The sequence below is a fragment of the Macaca thibetana genome, chromosome 16, assembly GCF_024542745.1.
Source record: "Macaca thibetana thibetana isolate TM-01 chromosome 16, ASM2454274v1, whole genome shotgun sequence".
NCBI lineage: Eukaryota > Metazoa > Chordata > Mammalia > Primates > Cercopithecidae > Macaca > Macaca thibetana.
In genome coordinates, this window is record NC_065593.1 from 68,847,072 (window position 1) to 68,870,274 (window position 23,203).

A 23,203-nucleotide genomic window follows, 5' to 3' on the forward strand; every position below is an offset into this window, starting at 1 on the left:
AGTTAAAAGAATTGTGCCTTATAGATTTGTTTTTCTGATCAAGAGTTGCATTGTCAGTAATTTTGTAAATGGCTATCCAGAGACAACATTTATTATTGGTTGCACTGATGTAGTAGGCTATTTTGGTCATTCTTCATTTTAAAGCATTTGTTTGCCTTCATTTTCTTGTGGCAGACTGAGCCAAATAGAAACAGGCTTTGAAATCATTATAAAGCAAAGTATTTTTCCAAGAAAAAATCAGAACTTTAGAAAGTCAAGTAAGAAATGAATGAGTCTAAGAAAAGCCGGTCCTTCTTCCAGAAAAATCAGTGGTGATTGCAGAGAGCAATCACCGCTATCAATTATTGTTCTTTTACATCCTCTTTACGATATTGCTGTTTGTTATTGTTGTGTTTATTTGTTTGCTTGTTTGTTGCAATTCAAGAACCCAGTGTCCCAGCTGACAGGAAAATATGCCAAAAAAATGCAATAAATAGTTGGTTGAATGCTCACTCACTGCAGATAACTCAAGAAAAGGTAAACTGTATGGATGAGAGTATCAAATCACATTAGGTCATGCACCTATGTTTTAAGGGAAATCATTAGCTTGTAAAAATAACACACTAAAAGGTTAATTTTGTTTTTCCTTCATCTTATTAGACTAGAGATAAAGCAGGATATGCAGGGGAGAAAAAGTCGTATGTTTTCCTCACTCATTACAAGGTTCAGGGCTGAGCCCCCATAACCAAAGACAGGCTGACAAGAAAAAAATTACACACATCTATTTCATAGAAATTTTATTTCACGTGGGAGGCTTCAGAAATGAAGACTCACAGACACAAGGAAAAATTGTACTTTTATGGACAGTTATGCAGAAGTATGATTGGAGGATAAAAGGGTATATGCTAATGAAAACAAACTTTGGGGAGCTTAGCAAGGCCTGATTATTCCCATCCTTCTTGGCATCTCTGTGTGACATTTCTTCCATGGAAGTAGAGATCAGGACATCGAACACATGAGGGTCTTTAGGGTATGACAGTAGGTAGCTTGTCAGACATGAGCAGGGTAGAAAAGGCCCCCCTCGGCCGGGTGCAGTGGCTCACGCCTGTAATCCCAGCACTTTGGGAGGCCGAGGTGGGCGAATCACGAGGTCAGGAGATCGAGACCATCCTGGCTAACACAGTGAAAACCCATCTCTACTAAAAATACAAAAAATTAGCCGGGCGAGTTGGCGGGCGCCTGTAGTCCCAGCTACTCGGGAGGCTGAGGCAGGAGAATGGCGTGAACCCGGGAGGCGGAGCTTGCAGTGAGCCGAGATTGCGCCACTGCACTCCAGTCCGGGCGACAGAGTGAGATTCCGTCTGAAAAAAAAAAAAAAAAAAAAAAAGAAAAAAGAAAAGACCTTCTCCCCACCAGGAATAATGTCAGGCGACCCTCAGGTAATGGTCAGGCTATTGTTAAGTTGTCTCTCTAGAATAATAATTGGTCGCAGCCAGCACCAGGAAAAGGCAGTCTCCAAATAGACAGAAACAACTGAAACTGATGGTCAACATCTTCCTGAAAAGATCTCAGGAGTTGGGCAAGTGGGCTCAAGCATGTGCACTAAGAGGCAAAATGGTAGAGTTTAACTGGTATATGACCTTCCTCTTAGAGCACATGACTGGTAAGAGAAAAATGCCTCAAGTGAGCAGGTGCACAATTTCAGTAAATACACTGTGCCTCTGGGCCCTCCCAAGTGCCAGCAGGCCACTGTACATGTGGACAGCCCACCCCAAGGGAAGAATCTGGGGAGAAGTAATGCAACCCTGGAAGCTTGCCAGCATGTAAGACCCCAAGGCAAAGGTCAAACCATGCACTTGGTCCTTCAAGGTGCCCACTTGGCCCTCATCTACTTCACTGATTTCATTCCAGCTCTGAACTTTTTAATAAAATCTTATTCTAAAACTTGCCTTGGTCTCTCACTCTGCCTTATGCCCCTTGGTCAAATTCTTTCCTCTGAGGAGGCAAGAGCTGAGGTTGCTGCAGACCTGTACAGACTCACTGCTGGTAATGACAGGAGAAGGAAGAAGGCCAGATGGACACCTTCCTAGGTTTTTTGGCCTGCTTCAGGGAGAAAGGTGGAGGTTAAGTGAGAGTGGCCTTCCTGCTTCTGCTGTTTTCTCAAATACCAAGGTGCCATATTTTGGGGTAGCTTTTCCCACACATCATCAGATACCTGTGACCATATTCATTTTCTGTTTGGAGGACACTCTTTTTCTCTGAACTTGAATAACAACCTCAGAATTTCCAACAATCAACCCAATCAGCCACTACTATCAGTTGAAGTCAGCCTGAGAGATGGAAGAGATCCTTGAATTGGAGGTGAGCTCCTCAGAGGCCAGGCTTTTGTTGCAACCATGCTTTTATCTGCAGAAGTGGTATTACTAACAATAAGATCTAACACTTACGCAGTGCTTACTATGTATGTACCAGGCACTTTTCAAGGAGCTGTCATTTATAACTCGTTTATGCCTCAACAAAAACCAAATGGGACTGGGAACTATAATGCCTATTTCACAAATGAAATCACAGGCTCCACAAGGAGTGGTAACATGCTCAAGGCATAGCAGTGAAGTGAGACAATGATAATTCAAACCAGAGTAGCTTGGATCCAGTGCCTGGGGCTACCCACTGCATCACACAGCCTCTCCTGAACATGGTGGCTGTGTCTTAATCATTGAAGGATTCAGTCAACCTTCCTTCCTTCCTTCCTCCTCCCTCCCCTCCCTTCCTTCCCTCCCTCCCTCCCCTTCCTTCCTTCCCTCCCTCCCTCACCTTCCTTTCCTCCCTCCTTCCTTCCCTCCCTCCCTCCTTCCTTCCTTCCTTGCTCCCTCCCTCCCTTCCTCCCTCCCTCCCTTCCTCCCTCCCTCCCTTCCTCCCTCCCTCCACCTTCTTCCCTCCTTCCACCCTCTCTTCCTTCCTTTCTTCTTCCCTCCATCTTCTTCCTTCCTTCAATTCCCATCCCTCCTTTTTTCTTCCTTCCTCTCTCCTTTACTTCCTTTCCTCCTTCCTCTTTCCTTCCCTTCTTTCCTTCCTTCCTTCCTCCTCCCTCCCTCCCTCCCTCCCTTCCTTCCTTCTCCCTCGCTCCCTCCCTCTCCTTCCTTCCTTCCTTCCTCCCTCCCTCCCTCCCTCCCTCCCTCTCTCCCTCCCTCTCTCCCTCCCTCTCTCCTTTCCTCTCTCCTTTCCTTTTTTCCTTCCTTCTTCCCTCCCTCTCTCCCTCCCTTCTTTTTTTCCTTCCTTCCTTACTCTCTGATATGGTTTGGCTGTGTCTCCACCCAAATCTCACCCTGAATTGTAATAATCTCCATGTGTCAAGGGCAGGGCCAGGTGGAGATAATTAAATCATGGGGGCAGTTGCCCCCATGCTGTTCTTGTGGTAGTCAATAAGTCTCATGAGATCTGATGGTTTTGTAAATAAGAGTTCCCCTGCACAAGCTCCCTTGTCGGCCACCATGTAAGACATGCCTTTGTTCCTCCTTTGCCTTCCACCATGATTATGAGGCCTCCCCAGCCATGTGGAACTGTGAATTCATTAAACCTCTTTTTCTTTATAAATTACCAAGTCTAAGGTATGTCTTTATTAGCAGTAAGAATGAACTAATACCCTCCCACTCTCCACCCTTCCTTCTTTCCTTCCTTCCTTCTTTCCTTCCTTCCTTCCTTCCTTCCTTTCCTTCCTTCCTTCCTTCCTTCCTTCCTTCCTCCCTTCTTTTCTTCCTTCCTTTCTTGCTTCCCTCATTCCCTCCTTCCTTTTCTCTTTTAATGGAAGAAGGGCATGTTTAAGACAAAGTGCCCAGGATCATAAAAATTATAATGTAACCCTGGTTGCTGATGGGAGAAAATAATTATTAATCTACCTCCTTTCAGCTTCTCCTAACAAGTCATATGAGTACCTGAATCTAGGAGGAAAAGCAACCTTTTTGGTCATATTAATAACTGAATCTAAAAAAACAACAGCTTTTTTGGTAAAATAATCTCCTTTATTTAATACTAAAGATGATTGAAAAACTTTTCATATTTCTCTCGTTTCTTATTCTAGGAGCAACCCAGAAATTGTCTGTTTTCTATGAATAGTTATTCTATTAAATAAATGAAAATAACAGATACTAATAGCAACATATGTAACAATATATCTGAGTGTTGCAAAATACAACTCTGATTTTGTTCAGGGAAAAAAGTTATTATTTCTTTTCAGCCTTTCATGTGATTATTTTAAGTAGCTTTTATTGTTAGTAACTTAATTGTTAAAATAAGAACAGTTTTGATTACTTGCAATATAATGGTAAATTCACTGAAATTTAGTGCAAAAAGAATGACAACTGCAAAAGATGTAGCTACTAAATCTTGACCTACTAAATCTTTAGCCTTCCAGAGATTCTCATACATAACATCATTAAGAGTATGGGCTTTGGAATTTGATAAACTAGAACCTCTATATTTGTGACATCCATTAGAGTAGCCACAAGACACATAGGCAGTTTAAATTTAAATTTTGATTAATCAAGACCAAATAAGGTTAGAAATTCAGGTATGCAGTCACACCAGCCACATTTTAAGTGCTCAATACTCACGTATAGATAGTGGCTCCCATATGAGAAACAGTGGGTACAGATCATTTCCATCATCACTGCAAGTCCTATTGGAGTGATATCAGAGGTGATCACACATTTTCTGTGGTGAGCCAGAGAGTAAACATTTTACGTTTTGTGAGCCTTATGGTCTTTCTTTTGTAACTACTTAACTCTGCCATTGTAACTTGAAAGCAACCATAGACAAATGTGTAAACAAATTGGGTGTGGCTTTACAAAAATTGGCAGTGACCTGTATTTGGCTCCAAGATGTAGGGTGTCTAAACCACATCATGCAAGCAGGGCACTAAGCATGATGTCAACCTTCCTTTCTTCCTTCCTTCCTTTCCTTCCTTCTTTTCCTTCCTTCCTTCCTTCCTTCCTTCCCCTTCCTTCCTTCCTTCCTTCCTTCCTTCCTTCCTTCCTTCCTTCCTTCCTTCCTTTCCTCCTTCCTTCCTTCCTTCCTTCCTTCCTTCCTTCCTTCCTTCCTTCCTTCTTCCTTCCTTCCTACTGTGTGTATTGGACACGCAGTAGACATTCTATACTAATCTTTTTATTGTAAGTTTTTAAAAATAAGACAATAACTATAAAGTCAGAAATAAACTAAAAGTCCAAGTTTTTGTAAATACAATTTAGTGTGTTCCAGAAACATATCAGTAATTAATTAGACATGATACTCCAATAAACAAGCAAGCAAACAAACAAACCCTGAAATGTATTTATGGGCATGGAAAAATGTTACTAATCCCTCTGTATATTTTAACAATAGTATGTAGGTTATGCGTGTAGTTAGCTTAAAAGAGGACAGGAACACATATATTTATAGTTGCACATTTTGATGTACTGACAAATATGTTTTAATGTCATTTTTTGGTTTATGTTTTTTAATTTTTTCTACATATAATCTCTGTTACTTTTATAATCAGATGAAAGAACTAACCAAATAAAAGTAACTGGAGTTTTGGTCTTCTTGCAACTCGTTCCTAATATCAGTAAGGGAACTGCACTGAGTGAGTTCTGTTCTCACTGAAGCATAACATTGTCTAGTTCTATTTAGTCTGTTTCTATATACATATTTTATAAACATCATTGGTATGAGACAAAATAATAATAGTGTGAAGGTGGCCAACCATGAAAATCTTGAATAATTTAGGGATACGGTGTAACGGACTGCTGGATTGTTTATGACTTCAAGATAATCATTTGGAACTTAGGGGAAAATTTCACAGATAAAAATCTCTCTTTTTCTCATTCATATTACCTTCTTTCCATAAATGCAAAGAAAGAGAAATATTTTCCCTATATAGACCATGTTCCATCTTTATCAATAATGGGTAAGCACATATTATACTGGGGCTTATGCTATGCAAAACCTATGAAACAAACCTCATGTTCCCCGATAATTTATTATTTGAGAAAATGTCTAGAACATGTTAGTAAGTATAAAAATAGATTCATCCACTATTTGGATTGGGGTTATAAAACAAAACATGCAGGTATGAAATTGCATTTTTAAATTTACACTACAGAGTTTTATTTTTATAAAAACAGATATAAACATATTATGTATGTATACGTGCACACCCATGCACATGCTAAAGATACACAGGAAACATTTAAATGTGTATTAAGTAAATGCACAAATAGTGAATTTGAAATGTACTTAAAAGATAAATAATTCGGTAAAAATATTTAGTACACCAGGAAATACAGCATAATCAGAAGTTCTGGCAATATAGAAATCAAACAAAATCTGTTTTGTTTTTTCTTTTCTGTTTTTGGAGCTACAGCGTGACAAGAAAGATTTAACAATTTTTTTCTACTGAAAATATATGATTTTGTTAATTTTGGTACCCCGATTCCTGTAGTTTGAATTGTTATGAAATTTATCACAAAGGCAAGTATTTAAATAAGCAAAATGTCAATATTTTTATAGTCAAAATGCTTAAGTTAGTGTGTATAATTTTTATACTAAAAAAATTCTGTTAGAGTACAGGTCAGGGTGTATAAGAAAGGGAAACCTGTTTCCCTTTTCGGTTGAGAAAACTTCATTTGGGTAATGGTGTGATTTTCCATCTGTGGCGGTTACGCAGGCATTAGCCAAGGAGCCTTATAGGAAAAGACGAGATGTTAAGTTTCACCTCAAGATACATTTACAAGTCCTGTTTGGCAGCATTTTCTCTGAGAACAAGCTATGCTATATATTTCAGAGAAATTGAAACCATATGTTGACACCTAAAAATTTTGAGAAATACCACTGGAGTTTGCAAGAAAACATATAAATATAATCAAATCGTTGTAGAATATGTCTTCTTGGACTAACTATAATACCTCACTTGTTTTTTGAGAAGCTGTATTAGTGATGTCTTAATGCTATTAGCTGTAAAACACAGTGATCTAGTTGAAACTGACTGTTTGAGTTAATATTAAACCCTTCATCTTATATTTCCAAATTGAAATGAAAAGATTTAATAGTACCTGCTTCAATTTTAGTAATAATTATGTTTCCTTGCTGATACTTGGCATATAAGCCTTTCCTGTCAAAAGACTGGGGTCTTGGAACAAGATTTAGGCCAAAATGAAGCCTCAGTAAGAAAACACTATTTGGGGCATATGTAGGCTGACAGCTGTTTGATGAACTACTGTACAGCCATTCTGCTTTCTCCAGTACTGAGGTCAATCACTTTTGTCCACAAATATTGAAAAACAACACAGCCAAGGCACTGAATTAAATCTTAAAGGTGGACAGACACCTTTAAGGACAGACACATGACCCAAGTCGTCTGTCACAATTAAATCTTAATTTAAAGTGAGGTATAGGACAATTCTTCTGCAGCTCCAGGAACCTACCTACTCAGAGATACATATAATAATCAAACATTGTAGAGTATTTCTCCCTTAAATAAAAACATCAATGGTATCCTTGCCATAGTAGGATTTTAGAATTCTATCCACCTGGAAAGCATACAAGAGAACCATGGTTATGACTTTTCCTGCGTCAATTTGAATTGGAAATTGTGGGACGGGGCCCCAGGAAGGGATGGCCATTAGCTGGCTGTGCTATCAGCTGGCTATCATCGTGCCTACCAGGGATCCCCCTTCTTCGTCTTCACCATTAAGTCTGGTCATCTTCAGTCTCTTTGCTACCAGCGTCACAGCTGAGTGCCCTCAGTTTGCTACACTTCTATGTGAATATTTTCCTTAGTGTTAGTTTAATGGACTATTTGAAATAAAAAATAAGGCAATTTTAAATGCAATTTTCAGAAGTTTCTCTTGCACACATTTACTTTAAATTTTACTTTAGGAACAACCTATTTCTACCTGCAAATCTGGGCCACCTTGCCAATTTTCTGACCTTTGGAAGGTCCTTTAATTATCTAGGGTTCTTCCATGTCTTTTAGTTTTTTTTTTTTTTTGTGTTTTTTTGTGTGTGTGTGTGTGTGTTTCTTTGTTGTTGTTGGTAGTGGTAGTGGTGGTGGTGGGGTATGTATATGGAACAAACTAAATATTTCTAGTTCAATTCTTTGGAATGGGAGAACTCCCCCATCTCAACCCTGACTCCCACACCACCACCTAAAGGGCAGTAAAATGTCTTAGTTTCTTCAATGCAAAGTCACAAAGGGATTGCATTTCATGAAATTTTTTAATATGCTCATGAGGGAGAAGAGTACTCTCACCATATGGGAGTACACACACGTGCACACATAAAGTTTGGACTAATAGTAACTACCTACATTTATTTGAGTAGCTAGTATGTACCAGAGAAGTAACTGGGCATCAAATATATCTTATTTAAACCTAACTAAGATTCATGAAAGATGTAATCCTCCTTTGATAGATGAGAACACTGAAAATTAAAAATTTAACTAAATTGCTCACATGCCCAAAGTTAGAAGATGAGGCAGATCTATTTAAACGTGTAACTGACAATAAAGACTACACAGTTAATTGTACTATGTATTGCCCAGTTTTTAATTCTTGTAGTCCACAATGGCCTTGTAGATGTAAAAGGCAGTTTTAATACCATAAATAGATAAATTCCACAAAAGTACAAAATGATTTAAGGTACAGTAGCATAATTTGCAAGAAAGGAAATAGACAAATGCAGATTCCAAATTGCTTTATTGTAAGGGTTCTTTATGCAAAGGATTTCTCGAACTTCTCAAATCTGTGGGAGAGAATTATGAAAAATATTTGAGTATATAGGTGCACACTTTTTCTGGGGAGATGATCAATAGCTTTATCAGATTATCTACGTGATTTATGGTGTATGTATATATGTATACATCTTAAAGATCTAGATGGTGCACAGAAATACTCAAACCTTTATCCTAAAGCATTAGAGTTCCACTCTCTCTAGAATTAGGAAGATTCTTCATTCTTAAAGTAACTGCTTCTTATCCTTCTCTGTGTATGTAGACTCCAAATGCTCCTCTGATCCCGCATAATGAAATTTCAAGTCATCTGCTATGTCCTTGGAGGTTTGATATTGGATCTAGCTTTACAAATGTGAAGGAAACCATTTAAGCTGGATCTGTTTTCTTTATTCCCTTTGAGCTTTTTATTTTACAGTATTGAAATAATATTTAATCATTGCCTTTACCCCTCTTAGAGACTTGGAAACTCTGGGCCTCCAGAACCTGACAGTTATTCTTGATCTTTTTGTGCCTGACATTTTTGGTTGCCTTAATAGCACATTCATTAATCACTTGCTTAGTTTCTTTCAATCTTGGGATAAACTCAACTTTCACAGCTACTGTTCTAATTTGGCACATGTTCCTGGCTTCTCTACCACTCTTGAGAAGTTGGGATGACCATCTCTCATTGCAATTGGTGTGCATAAGTTCCCTCTGTCAGTCAGAAGCTAACTCCCTACCCAACTTTTGGAGCTGCCCGCTAAGTTAATTTCTCTATAACAAAAACCAATAGCTTCTCAAATAGTTGCAACTCAGAAATTCCTGAAATATCTTAAGACCAGTAATCAAGGTGGCGGTTAACCAATAACCTTTACCTAATTATCCCTAACTCCCTAATTTGTCCAAAGTGATATTTTTACAGGATTGTGGTATTATACTTTTGAAACCCAAATAATTTAATTGTCATTTTAGTAGCAGATTAAATTTCCACCAAATATCAAACCATTCAAGACTCACCGATAAATCAATGCATTTGTCTTGTACTCTGATTTGCTCTACCAACTCATAAGCATGGTATCTTACATTATTGATTCTTGATTAAAAACAACATCAACAAAACTTTATCCAAAGTAAAATTGCATATCACTCTTTTTTTTTCAAACACAGTAAGGTATTTATTTTCCCAATAAATATTGGGTAAATGATTTACCACTCTTTTGTTTAAATTATTAGTAAAATGGGGTCAGTATTGGATTGTTTTGAAAAGAATGCTCCCAGCTGGGTGCAGTGGCTCAAGTCTGTAATCCCAGCACTTTGGGAGGCTGAGACAGGTGGACAACCAGAGGTCAGGAGTTTGAGAGAAGCCTAGCCAACATGGTGAAACCCCATCTCTACCAAAAATACAAAAATTAGCCAGGCGTGGTGGCACATGCCTGTAATCCCAGCTACTCAGAAGGCTGAGTCAGGAGAATCGCTTGAACGCAGGAGGTAGAGGTTGCAGTGAGCTGAGATCACGCCACTGCACTCCAGCCTGGGCAACAAGAGCAAAACTCCATCTCAAAAATAATAAAAAAGGAAAGGAAAGGAAGAAGAGGGGAGGGGAGAGGAGGAGAGGAAAGGAAGCTTCCTAAGGTCAGACATGCATTTGAAATCATGACCCTCCTCTAACAAGTTGAGCAAGCTTAGTTACCCAATTTTTGATGTTCATTTTCCTAATCTACAAAATAAGAATAAAAATGATAATCCATACCCCAGAGAATTGTTGTGTCTTTAAAATGAGAAAACATAGGCAACACACTTACCATCCTACTTATCATATCATAATGAATTTAGCATATTTTGTTTGGTATTACTATAATTGCTTTTTGCTAAACAAAAGTGGAAACTAAGAACCACAGAAATAGACAAACATCCAAAATCTATCATACCTAAATAATTTTATTATTATTATTATTTTTTTGAGACAGAGTCTCCCTCTGTCACCCAGGCTGGAGTGCAGTGGCGCAATCTCAGCTCACTGCAAGCTTTGCCTTCCAGGTTCACACCATTCTCCTGCTTCAGCCTCCCAAGTAGCTGGGACTACAGGTGCCCACCACCATGCCTGGCTAATTTTTTTGTATTTTTAGTTGAGATGGGGTTTTGACATGTTAGCCAGGATGGTCTCAATCTCCTGACCTTGTGATCCACCTGTCTCTGCCTCCCAAAGTGCTGGGATTACAGGTGTGAACGTACCTAAATAATTTAATTTGGACAACAAGAAAACAAACCAAACCAAAATAAAAACTAAGCATTGATGTGGATAATCCAGCAATAATAACTGAAAGGGTTAATAAGTAAAAAGTTAAAATATTATATGTAGATTTTTCTTTCTATAAATAAATACATACATATACCATGTATCTATATATGTAGTGCTATCTATATACCCATATAGATCTATAAATATATACATGTATTTCTTCTTGAGCAATTAAAATTCTCAATTCTTTGAATTATTTGAGTTATTGTCACTCCAACTTACTCCTAGGTTAAAATCCTTAACCAAACTCCTGACCTTAAAAACATAAAAGAAAATTATAGAGCTGAACATTGAGGTTGCTGAGACTAGAGCATCATTTTCCAGCTCAAACAAACAAAAAAAAAAAAAATGAAAGAATGGATGACATAAGAATTTATCCCCTGCTTGATGCTTGATGCTTGTAGATTCCATTTTCATCTCCCATGTAAGCAGATAATATATTTGAGATCATGGTATTTTCAATTCCAATGACATAGATTAACCCATTGCCTAACTTCCTCTAAGGAAGTTAAATAACTCAGGGTCAGATCCTAAAGTTAATATCTGAAGTTAATAATCACTGTGCTCTAGAATTTGCAAGCTCTAGGTCCTGTTATCTTATGATTCCTTTTCTGAGTGGAAGTAGTATCCATATTCAGTAAAGTGAGCTACTGTGCAGTGCCTTTGAAGAAGCTCATAAAACAGTGGGTTTAATTTGTCTGGGAAATAGAGACGAAAATGTGGTGCAGGTCCCTGATGGAAAATGTGGCTCCGTTATGCCGTGTTCCCACCAAATATCTTGGAAAATGGGCAATATTAACATAGCTCTCTGGAGTAGGGCCAGAAAGAAACAGTGGATGTTCTCTTGTAAAAACCCTGAAAGCAGCAAGCAATCCATAAACAGTATGCAGACTGAGTCTGAAAATGGACCATTTTACGTTCCCTAATGGAAGGATAGCTTATTTGTTCATGGATTTATAGCAACAATGTGATGTCATCAAGTGATTTACGGCAAGAAACATAGCAAGTGTCAATATACAGTGGGGGGTGGAAACATCCTATTCCCACCAAGAAGCTGGTCCCCGTAGGAGGTTGTCTTTGCCTTAGGGTGGGGCGGATGTAGGAAAACCCAGGTTGTTCGTGTTACTGGAAATGGGACGAAGGAGTGAGAGATTTACCGGAGCCATCCATCTTAGGAAAGGACTTGAGGAATACACAATTAGTCTATTTAGGACATAAAAAGGACAATGACAAACCAGATCATAACTCTAATTCTTAACTCATCCAATGAGCAATGTTTAATGCTCCACGGGAAGGTAGAAAGGATACCTACAAAACCCAGGCACACGTGTAGCAAATATTCAATGGGACTATTTTCCCATTGAAAAGTTGAAAAAATTGCAATGAGAATGGGATACTGACAGTATGAAGTGGTAGTTATGAAGCATGGCTTTATTTTATTTTTAAATTTGTGTACAGTGAAATTTACTATTTTTGACAGTTACACAAATTTGACAAAATTTTGAAAATTATGTAACTGTCACCACAAACTAAACACATTGCCATGATCTCAAAAACTTCTCTAACCTAGTCCCTTTGCGGTTAATCCCTCTCCTCACCCTCAAACCCTTGCAGCCACTGATTGAGTCTCTGTTACTTCAGTTTTGCTGTTTCCAGAATGCCATTTAAATATAATCATACAGTGCATTGACCTCTAAGACAACATACTGTATGCATTTGAAATTCATCCATGTCATTATATGCATCAATAGTTCATGTTTTTCATTACTGAGTAATATTCCACTGTATGGATGCACTATGTTCTTGTATCCATTCCCAGTCTGAAGGACATTTGAGTTGTTTCCAGTTCACAGTGATTTTAGTCCAGCTACTAACACTATTCATTATCCAGGTTTTAGTATGATGATAAAATTTCATTTCTCTTGAATAAATACTTAGGAACAGGTTTGCCAATTCATGTGGTAAGTATATAATTACTTTTATAAGAAACAGTCAAACTTTTTTTTTAAGTTGCTGTATGATTTTGCAACCCACTAGCAATGCAGCCAAGTCCCAATTCCTCTGCATCCTCACACACTTGGTATTGCCAGGCGTTCGTGTTGGTTTATTTTTGTTTCTTGCGACTCTGATGTGTATGTAGTAGTATCTCATTGTGGCTTAATTTGCATTTCCTAATGACTAATTCTGTTAGTCATCTTTTCAGGGGCTTATTTGCAATCCATATACCTTCTTTGAAGTGCTTATTTGCAATCCAATACCTTCTTTGAAGTGATTGTTTAAAGCTTTTCCTCACTTTTTAATTGGATTCTCTTTTTTTATTATTGAATTTATGTATATTCTCTATGATGTCTCTATGTGTATCCTAAACACAAAGACCTGAAGGATTTATGATTTACAAATATTTTCTACCAGTCAGCGGCTTGTGCTTTTTTTTCACTTTTAGTTTTATTCAGATAATAGACATTTTAAATTTTGATACCCATTTTACCATTTTTTTTTTTTCCATTGAATAGAATATGCTTTTGGTATACTATAAGAAATACTTTGCCTGGCTAAAGTTCACAAAGGATTTTTTCCTGTATTTTCTTCAGAAAGTTGTATACTTTTAGGGTTACATTTGGGTCAATGAACCGTTATGATTTAATTTTTGTTTAAGGGTGAGGTGTGGGCTAATGATTTCCCAACAGCATTTGTTTATATTGTTGTTATAATGAACAATTATGAGTTAATTTTTGTTTAAGGGTGAGGTGTAGGCTAAGGTTCATTTTAGTGCATTTGATGTCCCAACAGCATTTGTTATTATTCCAACATCATTTGTTAAACGTACTATACTTTATGGATTGAACTGGATTTACAATTTCGTAAAAACAATATATTTGTACTTGTTTTTTTGTCAGTTTTGTTCTGTTTCATTAATCCATATATCTATTTTTCAAAAATGTGACATTGTTTTGTTTAATGTACCATTATAGAAAGCACTGAAATAAGATAGTATGAGTCTTCCAACTTTGCTCTTTTTCAAAATTGCTTTGGCTTTTCTATTTTCTTAACTTTTCATAGAAATTTGAGAATAAGACTAACTAAAATCTACACAAATAATGTTGAAAGTTTGAATCTATATATAACAGAATATATATGTTATTTGGAGGAGGGTTGATTTTTTAAACAATAATGCGTCCTCTAATTTAAAAAAATATGGTGTATATTTCCATTCCACTTAAATGTATTTAATTTAAGAATATGGTATGTATTTCCATTTATTTGGGTCTTTGATGTCTTTCATTGTCTTAGAATTTTCAGCATACTGTTTCTGTACATATTGGTTAGATGTACGTTACCCAAGTCATTTTTTAAAATTGTTATTGTAAAAGGTACCTTGAAAAAATTTTCAATTTTGAAATGTTTCTTGCCAGTATATAGAAATATTATTGATTTTTGTACACTTACTGCAACCTTGTGGCACTGCAAAGGCTACTTATTATTTTGACAAGTATCTACAGAATCTTTGGGACTTTTTTGTGTAAACTATATTAGTTGCAAATAGTTTTATTTCTTCATTTCCTATATATATGTATATATACACTTTTTTTTTTTTTTTTTTTTTTTTTTTTGAGACAGTCTCACTCTGTCTTCCAGGCTGGAGTGCGATGGCACAATCTTGACTCACTGCAACTTCCACCTCCCAGGTTCAAGCAATTCTTGTGCCTCAGCCTCCTGAGTAGCTGGGATTACAGACATGTGCCACCATGCCTGGCTGATTTTTGCATATTTAGTAGAGATGGTATTTCACCACATTGCCCAGGCTGGTCTTGAACTCCTGAGCTGAGGCAGTCTGCCCACCTCAGCCTCCCAAAGTGCTGGGATGATAGGCATGAGCCACTGTGCCCAGCCTATATTTCTTTTATTTCATTTTCTTGTGTTATTTCATTGGCTAGGACTTCCAATACAATGATGACTAGGAGTAGAAAGGGGGCACATGCTTTCCTTGTTCCTGATCTTAGAAGGAATACACACATGCTTTCATAATTAAATATAATGTTAGCTTATTTTTAAAAATTCCTATGTATGCCCTGTATCATGTTTAGGAAGGCCTCTAATATCCCTAGCCTGCTAAGAGTTCTTATGCTAAGTAAATCTTAAGCCCTCTCAAATGCTATTTCTATTTTTCACATCTGTTGAGATGAGTGTTTTTTTCTTTTATTCTGCTAATATGGTGAATTACACTGATTTTTGAAGGTTGAACCATCCTTGGATTCCTGTGATCTCACTTGATGGCATGCATATATTATATATATTATATGTTTTCTGAATGTTGAATTCAATTTGTGACATTTTATTCAGGATTATTCCATCTAGGTTCATAAGTGATACTGGTATATGGGTTTTCTGCCTTTTAATGCTTTTGTCTAGTTTTGGCATCAAAGTAATGGTAGCCTCATAAAATGAGCTGGGAACTGCTCCCTCCTATCCCATTTACTAGAAGATATTGTGTAGTATTTGAGTTATTTCTTCCTTAAATGTTTGGTAGAATTTGCTAGTGAAACCATTTAGGATGTGGAGGTTTTTGGTTTTGTTTTTGAAGGATTTTAACAATGGATTTAATTTATTTAATAACTATAATATTATTCTTTGGAAATTTATTTTTAAATGAGTTTCAGTAGCTAATGTTTTCTTCAAGGATTGTTTGTTTTATAAGATTGTAGTTTCCTTTGGATGGTAGGACACAACACGATGATACTAGGCATGTTAGATGAAAGGTATAGCTCTTTGTTACTTACAGCTCCAAATGACAGAAGGCTGCCAGACAGGGCCACAAAAGGAATTGCTCCCAGGGACAGGGTAACAGTGAGCTGGAGCAGTAGGGTTCAGCTTCGTATGGTACATAGGGCCAAGTTAGCTAGGTTTCCTGGGCTTCCTGTGGACTGGATAATTTGAATTATTTTATAGGCTCCAGAGCATAGAGAGTGTTCCTAGTTGTTTGTTACCTGGGCCTGGAGTAATAAAAAACAGGTGCACAATAACCAAGAGTGTTAGTGCCCCATAAGGGAAATGGTTAGAGTGTGGATTTAATCAGCTACTCAAGAGGGGAAATTAACTGTCCTGTAGCCAGGGCCTCAACGTGGGTCAAGTCAGCATTTTTTCAATAATGATTTTACATTGGTCCATTTCATCTGTCAAATTTATATGTTAAAAATCTATTTTTATTTTTAAATTAATTTTTTTAAGAGACAGGGATTTTCTGTGTCACCCAGGTTGGAGTGCAATGGTGCCATTATAGCTCACTGTGGCCTCTACTCCTGGGCTCAAGTGATCCTCCTGCCTCAGGCTGCCAAGTGAGGACTGCAGGTGCATGCCACTATGCCTGGCTAATTTTTTAAATATTTTGTAAAGACAATGTCTTTCTATATTGCCCAGTCTGGCCACAAACTCCTAGCCTCAAGGAATCTTTCCTTCTCAGCCTCCCAAAGTGCTGAGATTATAGGTATGAGCCACTGTGCCCAGCTGAGTTGTAAAATATATAAACATTAAGTCATCTGTGGTATACTCTTATTATCCCTTCAGTGTCTTTTTGAGTTACATGACTATAGTGCAATCCCATCTTTTATTCTTGATATTTAAATTTGTGTTTATTCTCTTCTACTTTCTTACCGCTCTGGCTAGAATTTTATTAATCTTTTCAAAAATTTAGCTTTTCATTTTATTAATTTTCTCTCTTGCTTTTCTGTCTTAAAATTTAAAAGAAATTATTATTACATTCTTCTGCTTGTGTTTTTTCCAATTTGCTCTTCTCTTTTCTGATTTCTGAGGATGGTAACTTAGATTTTTTAACATTTTTAACATTTTTCTTCTTATTCATGAAGAAGTGGGAGTCAGCTTAGTATGGCACATTGGGCCAGGTTAGCTAGGTTTCCAGGGCTTCCTGTGGATTGGATAATTTGAATTATTTCATAGGCTCCAGAGCATAGAAGGTGTTCCTAGTTGTTTGTCATCTGGTCCTGGAGTAATAAAACACAGGTCTCATTGATTTTCTTTTAAAACGATTATATTCTAGGTACTTTTGAAAAAAAATTCAGTTTCTACCACATAAAGAGTGAGGCCACATATCAATAATGCTTTATTGAACAGATACCTAGTTATGAGAGAAAGAATGGAAAAGCCCAATTGCAAAAATCAAGGAGAGCACCAAACCAAAAATGGAGTCACATGTGTCAACACTACAGCATCCTAGGGGCTTACTGGAGGTCTATAGCCCACCCTGAGGAAGAAGGTGTGGCTTTGGACCCACCGGACAGAGTTGATCTGAGATTCCCACATAAGCCAAATATCTGGAAAGAATTTAATCCTTAGGAAATGAAAACAAGCAAAACTCATCCACCAATGCAAATTGGAACAGTAAAAATTTGTCTGGTCCTGGGTTAGGAAAAAGTATTCCATGAGAAATTAAAATTATACCAGTTAATACATTTATGATCCTTTCCCTAAAAAACAGAGCCTATTAATAAAAAAATTTGGTCAACATATGTCATTACATAATTACAAATTAAAACAACAATGAAATACCACTGTGCACCTACTAGAATAAATAAAATCCAGAAAACTGACAATACTAAAAGTTGCAATAATGTAGAGCATCCGAATGCTCATTGTTGACTGGTGGGAATGCAAAATGGTACAGCCACTTTAACAAAAAGTTTTGACAGTGTCTCAGTCAAGTTTTGTGTTGCTATAAAGAAATACTTGAGGCTGGGTAATTTATTAAAAAAAGAAGTTCATTTGGCTCAAGTTTTGCAGGCTGTACCAGAAGCATGGTGCCAGGATCTGCTTTTAAGCATCTGGAAGCTTCCATTCATGGCAGAAGGCAAAGGGTAGCTGGTGTTTAGAGACCACATGGTGAGAGAAAAACAAGAGAGAGAGAGGAGGTGGTGCAAGGCTCTTTTCAACAACCAGTTCTCACAGTGACTGAGAGTGAGAATTCACTCCTGTGCAAATGAAGAATGGCACCAAGCCATTCATGAGGGATCTGCACCCTTCCCAACTCAACACCACACACCAAGCCCTACTTTAACACTGGGGATCAAATTTCAACATGAAACATAGTGGGGCCAAGCAAACCATATTTAAACCATAGCAGACAGTTTGAATCCAAAGCTAAATACACTCTTACCTTATGATTCAGCAGTCAGGCTCCTTGGTAGTTACACAAATTAGTTGAAAACATATTTTCACACAGAAACCTGCACATAGATATTTATAGCAGCTTTATTTATAATTATTGCTAACTGGAAACAACCAGGATGTTCTTTAACAGGTGAATGAATAAATAAACTGGGGTACATCCACACAATGGAATACTATTCATCAATAAAAGAAATGAGCTATCAAGCCACCAAGACACATGGAGAAATCTTAAATACATATTGCTAAATGAAAGAAGTCAGTCTGAGAAGGCTACATAATATATAATTTCAACTCTAGATGTTTCTTGCCTTATGATAGAGTTATATCTCAATAAACCCATCAAAAGTTGAAAATGTTAAGTCAAAAATGCAACTCTTTTTTCTTTTTCTTTTGTTTGAGGCAGAGTGTCACTCTGTCACCCAGGCTGCAGTGCAGTGGTGCAATCCCAGCTCACTGCAACCTCTGCCTTCCAGGTTCAAGCAATTCCTGTCACAGCTTCCTGAGTAGCTGGGATTACAGGCGCCTGCCACCACACCCAGCTAATTTTTGTATATTTAGTAGAGTTGGGGTTTTATCATTTTGGCCAGGCTGGTTTTGAACTCCTGACCTGAAGTGATCCGCCCATCTCGGCTTCCCAAAGTGCTGGGATTACAGGCGTGAGCCACCGCCCCTGGCCCCATAATGCATTTCACACATCTAACCTACCAAACATCATAGCTTAGTCTAGTCTACCTTAAACATTCTCAGAATACTTAAATTAGCCTACAATTGGGCAAAATTATCTACCCCAAAGCCTATTTTATAATCAAGTGTTGAATATCTCATGTAATTTATTGAATACACCACACAGTGCAGTATCAATTGCTTACCCTCATGATTGCGTGGCTGCCTGGTTGCTGCAGCTCACTGCTGCTGCCCTGAATCACGAGAGAATTATACCATATATCGCTAGCCTGAGAAAAGAACAAAATTCAAATTCTGAAGTATAGTTTCTACTGAATGTGCATCACTTTTGCATTATTGTAAAGCTGAAAAATGGTAAGTAAACCCATCATAAGTCAGGAACTGTCTATGTATGACATTTTGGACAGAATAATAAATCTAAAATTAGATTTTGAAAACTAGACACGTGTCTAAGTTATTCGGGGTTCAAATAAGAAATTTTTGATAGCTTAAATAGAAAACAACTCATTCATTAAGTAATCAATAGATGAATTGTAGTGTACTTACAATGTGGGAAAACATCAATCACCAAAATTGATAAATTAACTAGATCAGGTTTAGTCTTTGAGACTTTTTTGGTCATAATGTGAGTTGAAAAAAAAGACGTTATTTGAGGATATTATGTAGATACTTATATAACAAGAGAAAAAGCAAATTTCCACAAATTTGGGGTTAGTAAAATTCAAAATATAATCATAACAATTGAAAGATTTTTGTTTTTTAGTTTTTTTTTGTTTGTTTATAACACAGGTCTACTAATGAAAATAAGATTTCCGGCCGGGCGCGGTGGCTCAAGCCTGTAATCCCAGCACTTTGGGAGGCCGAGGCGGGTGGATCACGAGGTCAGGAGATCGAGACCATCCTGGCTAACATGGTGAAACCCCGTCTCTACTAAAAATACAAAAAACTAGCCGGGCGTGGTGGCGGGCGCCTGTAGTCCCAGCTACTCGGAGGCTAAGGCAGGAGAATGGCGTGAACCCGGGAGGCGGAGCTTGCAGTGAGCCGAGATCGCGCCACTGCACTCCAGCCTGGGTGACAGAGCGAGAGACTCCGTCTCAAAAAAAAAAAAAAAAAAAAAAAAAAAAAAAAGGAAAATAAGATTTCCTTTTGGGGGATACAATTTTATTAAGTTGGGGTTCAAAGTTAGCATTTCTTATCATCAAATTGTTTGTAAATGTTAAAATGTAAAAAACTTTCTGGGCCTGAAATCTGTACAAAAACTAATGGTGGGTTAAATTTTGACCTGTGGACCACAGTTTGCCAATCTCTGAACCAGATCAATGTGTACCAGCATGATATTGAGCATAAACACATCTTGTCAAAGGAAGCATACATATTGGTGCCATTCATGCAAATTATTTAAAAATCAAAAGATAACCATTATTACTTACGGATATAAATATGTAGTAAAGTATAATAACATGGACAGGAAGGACAGATACCAGCTTCAGAATTAGGGCTGAATGTGATTTCTCAGGTTAAACTAATAACTCTAACATTTCTATACCAGAATCCTTTTCTGGGTTTCAGATATTCACTTCAAATGCTGCCTGCTGAGTATACCAACTGGGGTTGGCCACAGGAATTTTGAAAGGAATATGTACAAAAATAAATGAATCATTTACCTCTTCCACCGCTTCCTGCCAAATTTTTCTTATTCCATTTTGCTTATCTTAATAAATACTGCCAATGCCGTCTGAATTTTTGTAATCTTTTTTTTCCTCCCCAAATATTACTGTTATTAATATTTCCTAAATTCAGGTCCTCCTCCTCACCATTCTCTCTCTTGCTGTCTCTTTCTCTCTCTCTTTCTCCTCTCTCCTCTGCCTTCCCTCCTCCATTACTAATACCAAAGAGGCCTCATAATTTTTCTCTATGAAATAAAGTTTTGAAAACTCAAATGTGATCCTATCATGCTATTTCTCAAACTCTCTGATATCTCCTTCTCCCAAATAGGATAACACACAAACTCCTTGCTGGCCTTAAAAGGCTTTGTAAATTGGCTTTCTTAACTTTTAAAAATAAGATTTCTAACTTTTAATTATTAACTTTTAACACCCCCTCTACACACCCATCCAAACCCCCGACAATTTACATCCCACAGTTGTAGTCTCAAAATTCTTATGATGACAAACCCCTATCAATCATACATTTTGAAATTATTCCTCGATACAATTTTTTATTCAAAATATAAGCCTATCTGTGTATTTATTCATAAGTACATTAATAAATACTCAAAATAAAAAATTTTAAATATAAGCTGAATAAAATATACATATTTTAAAGGCTTTATACCTTCAGTATTAACAGCACACACACACATACACACACACACACCCTCTTTTTGTTCTGATCAATGCATTAATATTAGCTAGAATACAAATAATATAATTTTATATATTTTATTTTGTTAAATCAACACACAACAGTAATACATGTTTTAGGGTACCTAATGATATTTTGATACATGGAATATATCATGATCAGATAGGGTAGTTAGTATATACATTATCTCAAATATTTATGATTTCTTTGTGTTGGGAACATTTGATATCCTCCTCCTGGCTAACAAACAGTGTTTTTAATGGGACCAAGATGATGGTGTCTGCTGCCACTTCTAACAAATTATTTGCATTTGTGCACATATGCTCTTTCTCCATCCTGCTAATAAGAAAAGGACTCAGTGCTCCAGACTCAGTGCTCCTATTCAAGTGCAACTCCTTCTGTTCCTATCCCTTCTCCCCTTATCAAGTCATACCTCAAGGAATTGTCCTTTTTCTAGAATGATTCCCCCTCCATTTCTGCTGAATTATTTCCATAAGCATATACACATTCTGTAATATCTGCTCTCCAATAACCAAAACAAAAATATCCCTTGACTCCAGTATAAACCAATATCTCTACTCTTCTTTACTGAAAAGCTCCTCCAACGAGTTTTCTGTACACGTTCTCTTTAGTCCCTCCTCTAGCTTGACCACTGCTCCACTGAAGTTGCACTTGCCAAGGTCACCAATGAACCTCACGTTTCTAAATCCATTGACCAATTCTTAGTCCACATGGTATTGACCACCCAGCAGCCCTTGACGTGGTTGGCCATTTTCTCCTCATTGACATGTTTTCTTCACCGGACTTCCTGGAAAACCATTCTCTCAGTTCCTTTCAAACTCACTTTCTGATGCCTTGTCTACTTTGCTGTTTCTGTCTCTTCTCTCAGACCTCTCTAAATGACAAAATATATCAACACCCAATAGGAAATCAAATCTGCACTTTTGTCCTAGTTGATCTCATTCATGCTCATGACTTTCCACCTGAATGTCAATGTACACAGTTACATCTGAAGCCTGGCCCTCTCCACTGGACTCTAGATTATTCTAGAAAAATGCTGACTCACTACCTCCACGTCTATGTCTGTCAGGCATCTCATAGTTAACAGCTCCAGACAAAATTCCATATTTCTTTTTTTTTTTTTTTTGAGATGGAGTCTCACGCTGTTGCCCAGGCTGGAGTGCGGTGGCGCGATCTCGGCTCACTGCAAGCTCCGCCTCCCGGGTTCCCGCCATTCTCCTGCCTCAGCCTCCTGAGTAGCTGGGACTGACTACAGGCGCCCGCCACCGCGCCTGGCTAATTTTTTTTGTATTTTTAGTAGAGACGGGGTTTCACTGTGGTCTCGATCTCCTGACCTTGTGATCCGCCCGCCTTGGCCTCCCAAAGTGCTGGGATTACAGGCTTGAGCCACCGCGCCCGGCCAAAATTCCATATTTCTGACCTTCATGACTTCTTCCTCATTTGTTGCCCTATCTGTAATCAGCAACTTTAATCTTCCATTTGTTCAGTCTAAAAGCCACAGAGAGATCCTTGACTTCTTTTTATTTCATAAACCATATCCTATCCATGTATAAATCTTTTTAACTGTACCTTCAAAAAACCTTATGTGTGTTATGTGTCACTGTGGCTAGATTATGGTGTCCAGATGTTTGCTCAAACACCAGGGTAGATGTTGCTGTGATAGTACCTTTGTAAAGATGTGATATTTAAATCCGCAGACTTTGAGTAAAGTAGATTGCCCTCCCCAGTGTGAGTGGGCTTCATCCAGTCGTTGAAGGTCTCAAGAAAAAAGACTGAGGACCACCATAAAGAAGGAATTCTGCCTCCATACTGTATTCAGACTTGAGAATGCACCATCAACTTTTGCAAGACAGTCTATCTGTGGATCCTTTGTAGGAATCATCTTGAGCCATGTGTCTATGTGTCTGAAATCTGAACAATGTCCTTTACCATCA